Raw genomic sequence first — 12,759 nt, forward strand, 5'->3', positions numbered from 1 at the left:
GCAGTGCTTTGAATGAGCTGTATGTTGTGAGTAAGCATGCCAGCACCAGTAGTTAGGGACTGCATTCTGTGTTTCAGATTGGCTTTTCCACTTTTAAATGTAAGCCATGCATTCACAAAGACTTATCATTACCCAATTACAATTGGTCTTCATTCAATTTAATTCAACTTCAACGAAAATGGTGATTATCACATGAAACTTAAGCAAACATAAAATATCCGACCTACCCATACTGCTCAAAACATGAAATAACGCAGATGATTTTTACGTTAAAACTGTGATGGGTGCCTGCCTCTCTTCCACAGGAGGAATTTATACAATGTATAAAAAATGTACAGGATTTCCCACAGCCCACGGCCTAAGTTTGCAATACACACCTTGCCGGTGCTCATGTTATAAACTGTAATCCTTCCTTTCGCCTGATATTAAATCCACATATGCAAATATTAAGAGTAACAAAATGCACAAGACCAGGGTTTCCCCCATTACCACACAGTGAACTCCGCTTGAATTCTTTGGCTCAGTCATTGTCTCGTGTTCTCTAAGTATTTCACCAAATTGTTAGTTGCAAGTAAAAGCTCACCTTTGGATGTGTGTCTGTCCCCCATATCATTGAAGGGCTGGCTGTCCATCCTGAAGGGCTGAACATCTGTGCTGAATGATCAGCCGATCCCTGGTGACTTGTCTGACACCCCCTGTATTTACACCCGCCTAGATCAACTCCAACTGAAGAAGCCCCCCTCTGCCTGAGATCCAAACTGAACAAGTATTTACAATGCAACGGTCTTGCCTTTGCAAAAGTTAGAGCTATTGGCATTGTAAATGACAAACTTTATATTTATGGGTTGGTTTTGAAAACAGATAAATAAATGGCATTGTCATTTACAATGCCAATAGCTTAATCTCTTGCAAATGTGAGACCTATTGCATTTGCACACACACACACACAGAGCCACACACACACACACACACACTGCAACACACACACAGAGCCACACACAGAGCCACACACACACAGAACCACACACACACACATAGCCACACACACACACAGAGCTACACACACACACAGAGCCATACACAGAGTGTTCAGCCAATGGAGAAGAGGCGAGAAAGAAATTCAAAAACACGCCCCCCCAATCCGAAAAGGACGGGGCTTAGATCGAAAGAATGTCATCACTGGGACCTCTTCTCCAATGGCTGGCCGCCTTTTAGGAGGCCAGCCAATGGAGAAGAGTGGTGGAGCTTAACCTCGCTACTCAGAGTCATTAAATCTCGCCAGCGATACTGCGCATGTGCACAGCCTACGTTAGCAGGGACCTAAAAATTTAGGTCTATCTCAAGCCTTCTGTACAATGTTCAGGTTTGGAGAAAATTGTCATTTTGGCCTGTGAAGAGCAACAGTACCCTACGCTAGCATCAAAGACTATGACCTAGCAGGGGTGCAGCATCAGTAGTATTAAAAGTCTTGGAAGATCTGACAACTGTAGGAGAACAAGGGAGCAACTTCTCTTGCATTGTGCAATCTTGTTAGCAGTCTGAGATATGGGCTATCATGCGGTCCTCAAATGCGCAATAAAATGATTGGTCCCCGCATCTGAAAAGTTAACATACTTTTATTGAATATTTCTTTAATTGGGTCTACACAGTATATGTATTACTTGATTACATTAAGATACTTAATGAGGTCCATGTTACAATTTATTTTACAGAAACCAATAGTATAAAATGGATTTGCATTTTGGGTATCAAGATTCGTTAAAGGTGGTGGGACACCACCACATATAAAAAACGATGGGAAAAATAATTTGTTACGCAACAAAACCTCCCATCTTCGGCCTTCACTGAAACATTGACCATCTTCAGAGTTTTCTATTTTATGTTACATGTATTTCATTTTTGTCAGTCTATTAAAATCTCGGCTAGAATGAAATCTTGGAAAGACCAAACACGTAGAACACAGAATGTTTAGAGGAAATACTCTTTGGAGAACAAAGGAAAGGCAGAGAAGTTACTGGTGTATACGTAAGAGAAGATGGTACAGTTAAGGCTGAGTTTAAGTTTCAGGAATGATGAGACTTTTACTGAGCACTCTGGTAAAAGGTGTATCAGGGATTAATTTGTAAGGTTTTATAAAAAGTTTAATTAAGAAGCGTCTACAGTAGTGTCCATGGCCCATGCCCATGGACAGTGCCTGGATGCCTTCGCGGGTGATAAGCTGGGCTATTTAAAAAAAAAAAGATATATATATATATATATATATAATGCAGTAGTTCACACGCATGCCTTTTGGATGCTCTTGATTGGACCAGACTGACACAAGCAGAAGGTCAAAACGATATTGAAGTAACTAGTCAGAGAATGAGACACTCATCAAACAGTAGTCTAGGGAAAAGCAGCAGGTTGTGGTAGTTGCAATTAAAGTTCTAGGTTCAATATGTAGAAATACTGAATACAATGGTTAGGGCAGTGTATGGTGTCATACTGAGCTTAATTTGTAAAAAAAAAAAAAGAAGTTCCAAGGTCCGCTCAGGATGCCACTCATGCTTGCACTGCACATTGCCACTGTCTGCACCGCCAATTACAGAAACAACACAATAACTACCAATCAGGCTCCCACAAGGATGACAGTTCGTACCATTCCACGCACCGAAAAGCAATAAGAATGGCTTTGGCGGCAGGTATTAGTAATTTTTTTAAATGTATATTGAATTAATAGAAAACTGTTGTTGTGCTCATCTCTAAATTAGATAAACAGTGCCACCATGTGGCAGGCTGTCATAAGTGGTGATGTTGACAATTATCTGCTGGTGCCAAGCCTCAGAAAGTACTGGCTCAAATGATGCACTGATGACATTATTGTAGGCTATCGGCCTTCAAGTACATGCACAAGAAGCAAACGGAAAAACTGTATTAGGAGTAAAGAAGAATACTGGTAATTGATGTAGGTATTTTGAACTCTAACCTACCCACTCATAAGGTTTTCTTTCTCACTCACTAGTGAGCTCTCTCGCTTATTCTTTTCAAAGGTCAGTCACTGCTTCACTCAACCACGTGCAATTCTCTCTGTGGCTTACTCGGTCTACCCCTGTACTGGCCACTCTCTCTGATATTGGATTGTATTGCAATAGCATTTATCTAGTGCTTACTACCGCTGATGAGGCGTCAAAGCACTTTTTTGGCGAGTAGCACGCTACTCCGGAACCCATAAAGCATTAGTGTTGAATTGATATGTTCACTATCGTGCTCAATCACTCTTCCCAAATTTTTCACTTTGACACCCTTTGCATACACTTTTGCATTGATTGGTTGACTTTCTCTTTATATGCCCTCAATTATCCCCAAAAAAGGGTCGTCCTGGTGCTGACTTTGGGTAGCAGATAACAGGAAAACAAAAACAACTGTGCACCGGTAGAAAAAAGGCACGTTTTCCTCAACGTTCACATTTTAGCAAGTTATTTGCTGCTGCCAGGCCGGTGGAAAGTTACTAGAGGCCTTTGCTTCGGATCGGCTTTAGGGCGGTGTGACCAGTGCGGCAACAGTGGGCATTGACCTGGAAGAGTGCACTGTGTTTAGCAATTACTTACAATTTAAAAGCACCTGATGCAGAGTTCATTGTGCGTCCAGCTTTCAGACAGCAATAAAAATGTCCAGATAACTGTTGTGATTAATGTTCCTGCTAGAGAGAGAGATTGGAGCTTTGTCTGGTGACCAGTGCGGCAGCAGTGGGCACTGACCTGGCACGGGGGCACTGTGTTTAGCAATTACTTACACTTTAAAATCACCTGCTGCAGAGTTCCTTGTGAGTCCAGCTTTCAGATAGCAATAAAAATGTCCAGATAACTGTTGTGATTAATGTTCCTGCTAGAGAGAGAGATTGGAGTTTTGAGTGGCAGTTTTGACTCGACACAAAGTAGCGCAGAGGGTTAATATGCCTGCTGCAAAGACCAGATCTGTATTTTATGTGGATAGCTGGATGGATTAGTAAAGAGAGCCTTTACTGGTGCTTTAAAACAAATGAAATGTATATGAGAGAGGGGCTATGAATATATTTGGGGCACTTCTGCCAGGTGGTAGAGAGGGAATCCAAGGAGGAGGCCATGGAGGAGGGACGGCAAAAAAGATTATCGCAGGTGCCACTAGCGCTAAAGCTGGTGGAGAGCGATCATCTTACTGTCTAGCTTTTCTATGACTGGGACTACCACCAGTGAAGAGAACTAGACTAAAAGGCCCGGGTGTGGAGTACCAGGAGGAAAATAAGGGCTTGTAACTTCTGGCAGAAGGGGCCTAGATAGATGTAGAACACAAACACAGAGCCTTAACTCCTTAAGAGCGTCGAACGTTCAGCGCCCAGTGCTGAACGTTCGAATAATGGGTGCTGGCCCGTCGGCCAACGGTCGTGCTCAGCACTGGCAAGGTAGTGCTCGCGACGACCGTTGGCCGACGGCAGCACTTAAAGGGTTAAACAAACTTCTTTTGGTTACAGGTAGTCAATGGAGCTTTGCTGGGTGGGAAGAGACGGGTGATCGTCTGATCATCCCCAGTATCAGAGGAGCCACAGCCCATTGGACCACCTGTAGCCTTTGAATTTAAGTGCCGGGGCAGGCCCAAAAGCACATGATTACAGTTGTCACGCCTGGCAGTCATTAGGGATGGTACTACGCTTTTCCTGGAAAATGGTGGATGGAAATAAGCCAGGATCTTTCTGATTATACTCAAGAGATGAAAGCAGGTTCAGATCAAATGAATTATATACTTCTTAAAGGAGAGCTATGGGTTCAAACATGGGCCCCAGAATTCTTGTACATTGAGGGTGGAAGAGCTGCAAGAGTGGCAGGCCACCAATTAGTCCAGTCCAGGTTGAAAGGTTGCCAAAAATAAGAACTTTGGTTTTCCCTCATCCAAAGAGCTCCTTTTCCAATGCAGGTTGTAATTTTTTTCCGTGGCAGCGTGCGTCTGCTACCCTTGAAACTGCTGTATTGCTGCTGGTCTCTGCAGCTTGATAGGTAGTGCTGATGTTTTCTTGTTACAATGGCCGTGTCTAGAAGGTGAAGGACTCTATGTATGTGGGATTTAATGCCCCACCTATCTCCACTAAGCGATGAGCCGCTGGTAGCAGAGCTGCAGTCCTGCAAGACTTGACAACCAGCTGCGTTGCTTATTTGCTAGGGCAGCGTTCTCCAAGGTCGGTCCTGGAGAGCCAGATCCATGCCAGATTTTTAAGTTAACTACATTTATCTAAATAGGGATATGCTAAAAATCTGGCATGGATCCGGCCCGTCAGGACCGATTTAGGAGAACCCTGTGCCAGGAAATGAGATGCGTGGAGCGTTCTTTTGTTCATAGTGCAGACAACAGTGTGGCCAAAGAGGCAACAAAAAAAAGCAAACGCTACAATTCAATTTCTCAGGAGAGGAGGATCCGCTCAACTCAAGGGCAGATCTGGAGATCATGCCTTCTTTGGATATGCTGTAGTCTTTGAGTAATCAGGCTGTTGGAAGCAGCTTTTGAGGTCAGAGAGAGTCCTTCTCCATGCAAAAGAAGCAACATTGATGGCTTCCCTGATGATTGCTCCACTAATGTATCTGAAGAGAAACTGGAATTGAAGCCATGCAAGGGGCTGATTTATCTGAAGTAATACAACACCTGCCCAGTAATTTGGTTTTTCCTTCCTCTCTTTCCCAGGAGGATGAAGATTACTTTTTAGCTATATATTATGAAATGGAACCTGGCTCTGCCTTTGCATGATGCTCTGAAGGTGGTCCTGGCCAGAGAGTGGAAGGATGTGGAGAAGCCAAACTTTCAGCAGTCATTTCAGTGCTCTGGCAGGTGCATTGGACAAAAGAGTTAAAAGAGCTTTTAATATATCTTAATCAGCTTCCAACTGTGAGGTGAGAGCTGAAACTTATACTTCCTACACAGTGAAATCGCTTTTTCGAGATTTTCTGTTTTTGATTGATGAGATGTGACAGGACTTAATCTGTACTGCCTGACTTTGACAGAATAGCAGCGCGGGTTTTTAGTAAACGTCTCTGTTGATGGGCTCCACACTGCAGCATCAAGATCAGATGTTGGAGTAAGAGGGCAGATATTGATGAGGGCTTGTATGGACGATAGTTCCTAAAAATACCTTTTGTCATCTTCTCTTCACAATGCCACGTTATTTGGATCACAGCTTGAAGATTCAGGGCCAGATTTATCATAGTGGTGTGTCGCCTTGCACCTCGCGAGGGGGTGCAAGGGAGACGCAAAACTAAAGCCAGATTTATCAAGCCACACAAGGCCACCTTGCGTGGTCCTGTATGGCTTAGTAAATTTGGAGTAAAGCACGGCAGTGCAAATCACTGCTGTACGTTACTCTGCACCAGGGAGCCATTCCATGGGTGGAGAGTGGGTGTTCCCTCCCACACATCCACCTGTGGATTTTGTCGCTTTACCAGATTTCCCATTAGTGGTAGACCTAGGTAGGCGTGAAAATGCTACGTCTCCCCAGGAGTGGCGTAAGGAGACGACATATCTTTATTTCTCCTCGTTTTTTCCTCTTTATACATGTGCTGCCTTCAACAGCACAAAAAGAAAGAGGAAAATACCTCAGAGGACTCTTTTTGTGCAGGATGGTGTCCCTTTCTGCACACAACCAATCCTGCCTGCAAGACAGGCACCATTGCACCATGACGCAAGGGTGCCTGCATTGGTTCTACGCAGTCTAAAGTGCTATAGCAACGAAAGGACAGGAATGTGCCTTATAATGTTAAATATGGCACATTCCTGCCCTTTCCCTTTCATGCAGTGCAGAGCACCAAGGTGGCTTGCTGAGTTGTGCTGTGTGAAAGTTTGATAAATATGCCTCTAAGTTAAGAAGTCAATGGAAGATCATCAATTGTTGGCTCCTATATGACTTGAGTGAAAAGCTGAGGATTCTTTTTAAGATCTGTTTGTCCTCCTTCTTCTTCTTTGGGAGGTTAAGGGAAGAACTAGGCAAAGGTCATGCCTGGGGGTGTTCCTAAACAGACACGCCATCTCTTATTCCAACCTTACCCCAGTGAAGTCATGTCTATTCTGAGAAGGTGGGAAAGAGGAATCAGATTTTTTTATTGGATCTAGCAAGCCTCAGTGTTGGACTCCTGTGCTCTCTAAATAGTAAGGTCCAGTTACCAGATCCAAATCCAGGACACTCCAGAGAATTGGATTTCTTTCTGGCAACTCCTGCTTCGTGGTGATTCCTTTGGCATCAAAACAGAAGTTACCCCAGTCACTGAGGAAGAGAGGAAGGTGGGATGTTACGCAAAAATCTTTCTTGAGTCGTGTCCACGATAGACAGCATGTAATAAATAATAAGAAAACATTAGCTAAAGCACATAGTTACACCAACCTGTGTGTCCCTGTGCTAAAGACCTAACCTCACAACACAAAGGGAGAAACATGAGGAGATTTGGTCTCTAAGATCTAACCATAAAAAAGGGTAAAAAGAAACAGGGGGAGCAGACCTCGCCTCTCCTCTTGACATTTGCAGCTAATGTCCTGAATAGTCAAGTTTTAAGTCAGTTATGAAAGGCCCTGTCTACTGGTTCTGCTCTCAAATACAGTGGTAAGGAATTCCATGTCTTGGCCGCCAGATGCCTGAAAGACCGTGCCCCCAGCCTGGCCCTCTGCACTCTAAGCACCCTTACTACATTAGCCTTATCGATCTTAAGTTCAGAGAAGGTGCGTAAGGTATTATCATGGAGTAGAGGTATCTACGGCCTTTATCCATCAGGATTCTGTGACAGTAATACATGGCCTTGCAAATGAGTCTCTTCTCCACTGGAAGCCAGTGTAGTCAAGGCATTTGAAATGAGATGTCCTTCTGGGAAGATTTAGAACTAAACAGGCTGCTGTATTTCGAATCCGTTTGAGTTTTCAGACTACCCTTTGTGGCCCTAAGGTAAAGGGCGTTGCAGTAATCTATTTGAGAGGTTACTAGAGCATCTACAAAGGTTTTCCTGGCAGCTATTGACAGTCGGTCTGGGGTCTTCCTCAGGATTTTAAGAGTCCTGAAGCATTTTCCAGCTAAACTACTAACTTGATTCTCAAACAAAAGTTCGGAGTCAAACCATGCACCCAAGATTTTAGTTTTGGAATTTGGGGTGGGGGTTTGACCCAGGACTGCAGGCCACCATGTTAATGACCAGATAGAGGCTCCTTTACCACCTATCAGTACCTCCGTCTTGTTGCCATTCAGTTAAAGACAGGTGTTTGTCGTTCAGGAGGCTAGTTCTTCCAGGCATAGGGAGAACTGGGCCGCAGCAGCTTCCGCGTCCCTGGCGAGGGTGATGATGAGCTGAGTATCGTCTGCATATCACACAATTTTGACGTTGTGCCTTTCCACAATTACCGCTGAGGGGCAAATATATAGGTTGAATAATGTTAGGCTCAATATTGAGCCCTGTGGTACCCCTTGCATTAGAGAGTTGATGTCTGACATATGAGGCCTTTGGGCAACTTGAAAGCTAGGGTATTGGAGAAATTAAGTCATCCAACGCAGTGCGGTACCACCGGCACCACACAGCCTGAGCCTCTGGAGGAGTAGGTCATGCAATACAGTGTCAAAGGCCGCACTTAGATCTAGCAGCACCAGAGTGGCTGTATGCCCTTTTTCCTCGACTGTCTCAGAATTTCGGTGGCAAGGAGAGCGGACTCAGTGGAGTGAGAGGCCCTAGAGCCAGATTGAGTCGGGTGAAGCAGGTCATTTGAGTCAATAAAACTCTTAAATTGGCTGTTCACAATTTTCAGCTATTTTTGCAAAGAACAACAGGAGCGAAATGGGACAAAGATTTTCTGGTTGCGTGGCGATCAGGGGAAGGTTTTTTCAGTAGGGGAAGCACCACAGCGTGCTTCCGTTTTTGCGGGATCACACCTGGCCGGAAGGGCATTGACATCAGCTGTTGTAGGTGGGGGAGGGGAATAACCTTCATCTCTTGCAACATCATTTTAGGTGGTGCCGGATCTAGAAGAGTCCCTGATTTAATGATCATAAAAAGTCTTTTTAGATCTTCCAAAGATGGGGAACTGGATTCACTGAGGCCATTCTCGATGGTTAAATCAACTGAAAGGGAGCCTAGGTCGATGCAAATACGAGTTTCTGCCGGAAAGGTGTTGTATATCGTAGCTACTTTAGAAGCGAAGAAGGAGGCAATCTTATTGCAGCGGTCTAAAGATGCGGGTGCTATGGCTGCTACGTGTTCTAGGGAGGAAAGCGAGTTCAGAATATGGAACAATTCTTTGCTGGAATTATTAGTGTTCTCTATTTTTGAAGACTGATTATACTGTAGTCCTCCCACTTTGACACCCTCTAGCACCCCCAAAAAGGGCATGTGTGCAATGTGGCACACAGACATGCCCTAAGGGCACGTCTGTCTGTCACATACATGTGTACATGCACAGATGTGCATGTACACAGGAATCGGTATTTTACCATGGATTTGTATTCCATGGTAAAATACCGATTCTGTAAACCATGTGCCAATGGTAAATTGGCTACCTACATTGCATTTTCGGTAATTTTACCGAATCGGTAAATATTACCGAATCGGTAATTATTTTACCGATTCGGTACATATTACCGAATCGGTAAATTTACCGATTCGGTAATGATACCGATTCGGTAAAATTACCGAAAATGTGCCCCTACATCTCGATAGCCCTTTACCGATCGGAAACGGCCGAAAATCGGTATTTTCGGCCGATTCCGATCGGTAAAGGGCTACCTACATCTGGCCCTAGGACCCTGCATCTGCTATCTCTCGGGTACATTTTGAGAGTTGACGTGCCCTACGAGTTCTTCGTCTAGCCCACAATGACAGAGACCAAGATTAGATGAGTGGAGAGTGACTGTCCAAGGCCTGGCTCTAATCCCCTGTGCTCTCCTAGCATGTTCTTGCTGTCTTACTCAGCTCACTGGTCACCACCACGTACCCTCCCCTTTTGAGATGTCCCCCTCCTGTTTCTCTCCATTTGCACTCACATTTCTTCCTCTCCTGTTCAGGTTGCTTCATACATCCCCACCGACCATTGAATGTAGGTGGATTAATTGTTGTATTTGTGAAATAAATGACTAATAAAAGAGACCTTAAACAAAAACAATAAAAATGATCTTTCTGGGTTAGAAGCCTTCAAGGGACTTTCGACCAATCATTGACAAAGAGAGTGAACACCTTCTTGCCTCATCAACACTTCCACATGGCTACCGTTGGGACCATTTTATTGCTAATTTCTTCACCTGATTTCCTTGCTTCTTACATGTTGCACACTTATGTGCATTTTCTGGTCCATCCATACTCCTACAGGTATCTCTACATTTGCATGGAAGAATTACACTTCCCATTTAAATCCTGAGTTTTATGCTGTTCTGCCCTACGAGTGTACTGTTCACCAGGATGCTAGCTGATCTGGAGGGTAATATTCATGCTAAGAGGATACTGGTATTGCCATACCTGGATGACAAGTCAATTTGTGCATCTTTTCTTAAAGGATATAGAAGCTTTTGATCAGGTTTGCTAAGTTTTAAGGGCGCATGCACTCTTTTAAACAAAGCCAAATCGTATCTGGTTCTTGTTCCTAATCTACAATTCAGATGTGCACTGTGCAGAACGGGCCTAGCAAGAGTCCTCAGAGGTAGTCCAAGTTAATGAATTATCTGGCTGCATAGATGCAGCTCCCTGTGCTTGGCCAGGTATTGGCTGAGAGTGTAGATTAATGAGGCTCTCTTGCATCTTCAGCCATTATCAATACACCATATGACTCTTTGGGACACGAGGTCAGAGGACTATAAGTTGATGGTTCCAGTCACTCTTTAAGGTTTCAGGATCTTCTGTGTTGGCTAGTTCCATCTCATCCATCCAAGGGGCTCTATCCCCTCCACAACCTGCAGTGATAACAATGGATTCCAGCAGCAGAGGGTGTAACCTACTCTGAGAGATCAGCCTCTTCAGGGTCTGTGAACAAAGGACCAATCAGAGGCACTCTTGAATTGGAAGGAGTTGGCAGCGTTCTACAAAGCTCCAATGTCATCTGCCCCTTAGAATCAGAGTGAGACATTTCAGATTCAGAGGTGACACTCAGATGACTCGCGCTTACTTCAATGACTTGGGAACGGGTCAAGTGTTACGAGACTAGCCCAACTGGTGGGCACTATGGGCTCTTGGGCAGAGTTCAGTTTTCTGTAGCTGTCTGTAATGCATGCTTTGGGGCTGGAGAATGGTTGTACAGAGTGGCTGAGCCAGCGTTTCCTGTAGTCACCCACCCTTCGCACTTGGACTCGCCTATTTCACGCCATTTAAGACAGGCTCGGATCCTAATGGTTAGATCTGTTTGCGTCCCCCAGAACCATAGCCTTCTTAATTTGTGCTTCCCTCTTCCTTCTCTGGAAGTCTGTAGCCTGGATGCAATGACTTACCAGTGGACCAATGGCCTTTTATATGCATTTCAGCCTTTTCGTTCAGAAGATCGAAGACAATCAAGATGACGTTTTCTGATCGCCCTGCTTGGAATCAAAGACCATGGTTTATGTCCTGCAGTAACTATCAGTTCTGCCTCCTTGGATTTTTGTGCCCAACTATTCCATCTCAAGGCACCTCTGCAGTCGGACATAAGGTTCGGCGTCCTGACGTGCGGATTAGAAATTGAAAGGTCAATGGAGATGTTCTGCAGAGGTAGCTCTTTCCATCCAGCAGTCTAGGTAGCAACGTGCTCTCCAAGTCTATACGAGACTTTAGAACAATTTTCATTCTTGGTCTTTAGCCACAGGAACTTTGGCGCCCTTGCGATGCAGCCAACATTCTTTATTTTCTGAGCTTTTTTATTATTATGATTAGTATTATTATTATTGTTATTAGGTTTCCTGAAATATACAATAAACATAGCCCAAAGAATTTACATATTTTACCTAAGGCAGAAATAGGAGTATAGTAGTGTCATTGCATACTTCATATTTCATTACATCGAATTTAATTTTTAAGGTTTCAAAGTCTCAAAAAAATTATAAATAAAAAATGTATTAACTTCTATAACATTCACATACCATGTCCAGATTTTGTCAAACGTATTTAAAACACTTATACGCTTCGCATAGATTCTTCTCAGGTCATAAATGTTTCTATTTTTTGTCACAATACAGCGGTTTTTTAGCCTTCCAATATGTAGTTATCACTGATCTTGCAATTACTATTACTAAAAACTCACAACTACGTGCCACTTTTGATGCAATACCCAGCTACCTAGGGCAGCTCAACAGTACAGAAATAGCATGTGGTATTACTTTGATTTCAAACAGGCAGTTATGAATGGTTGTATGACCGAAGCACGCATGGCTAAACCATGCATGCCTCTACTACGAAGCCCCAACAACAAATGCGTTTTAACCACGCATTCCTTTACCACGTATGCCTTTACCATGCAATTTCATTGTAAAGGCATGATTGGTAAAGAGACATACGTGGTAAAGATCACACCTCCGGCCCCCGCACAGACTCCTAAAACCCGGCCACACATACTAGAAACTACCCGACCCCCAAACCCACCCTAAAACTGCCCACAGCCCTGAAAACTGTCACTTTCCCCCCACCGCCTTGAGTCCTAACCCCCCGGCCACTGCCCTAAAAACAACCCTGACCGCCCATAGCCCTAAAACAACTTTGATCCCCGTGAGCCCTAACAACAATCCGAGCCCCCCTGAGCCCTAAAAACATCCCGACCCCCCAAGCGCTAAAAAGAACCTGACCC

This window comes from Lissotriton vulgaris, chromosome 5 (assembly GCF_964263255.1).
Source record: "Lissotriton vulgaris chromosome 5, aLisVul1.2, whole genome shotgun sequence".
Classification (NCBI taxonomy): Eukaryota; Metazoa; Chordata; class Amphibia; order Caudata; family Salamandridae; genus Lissotriton; species Lissotriton vulgaris.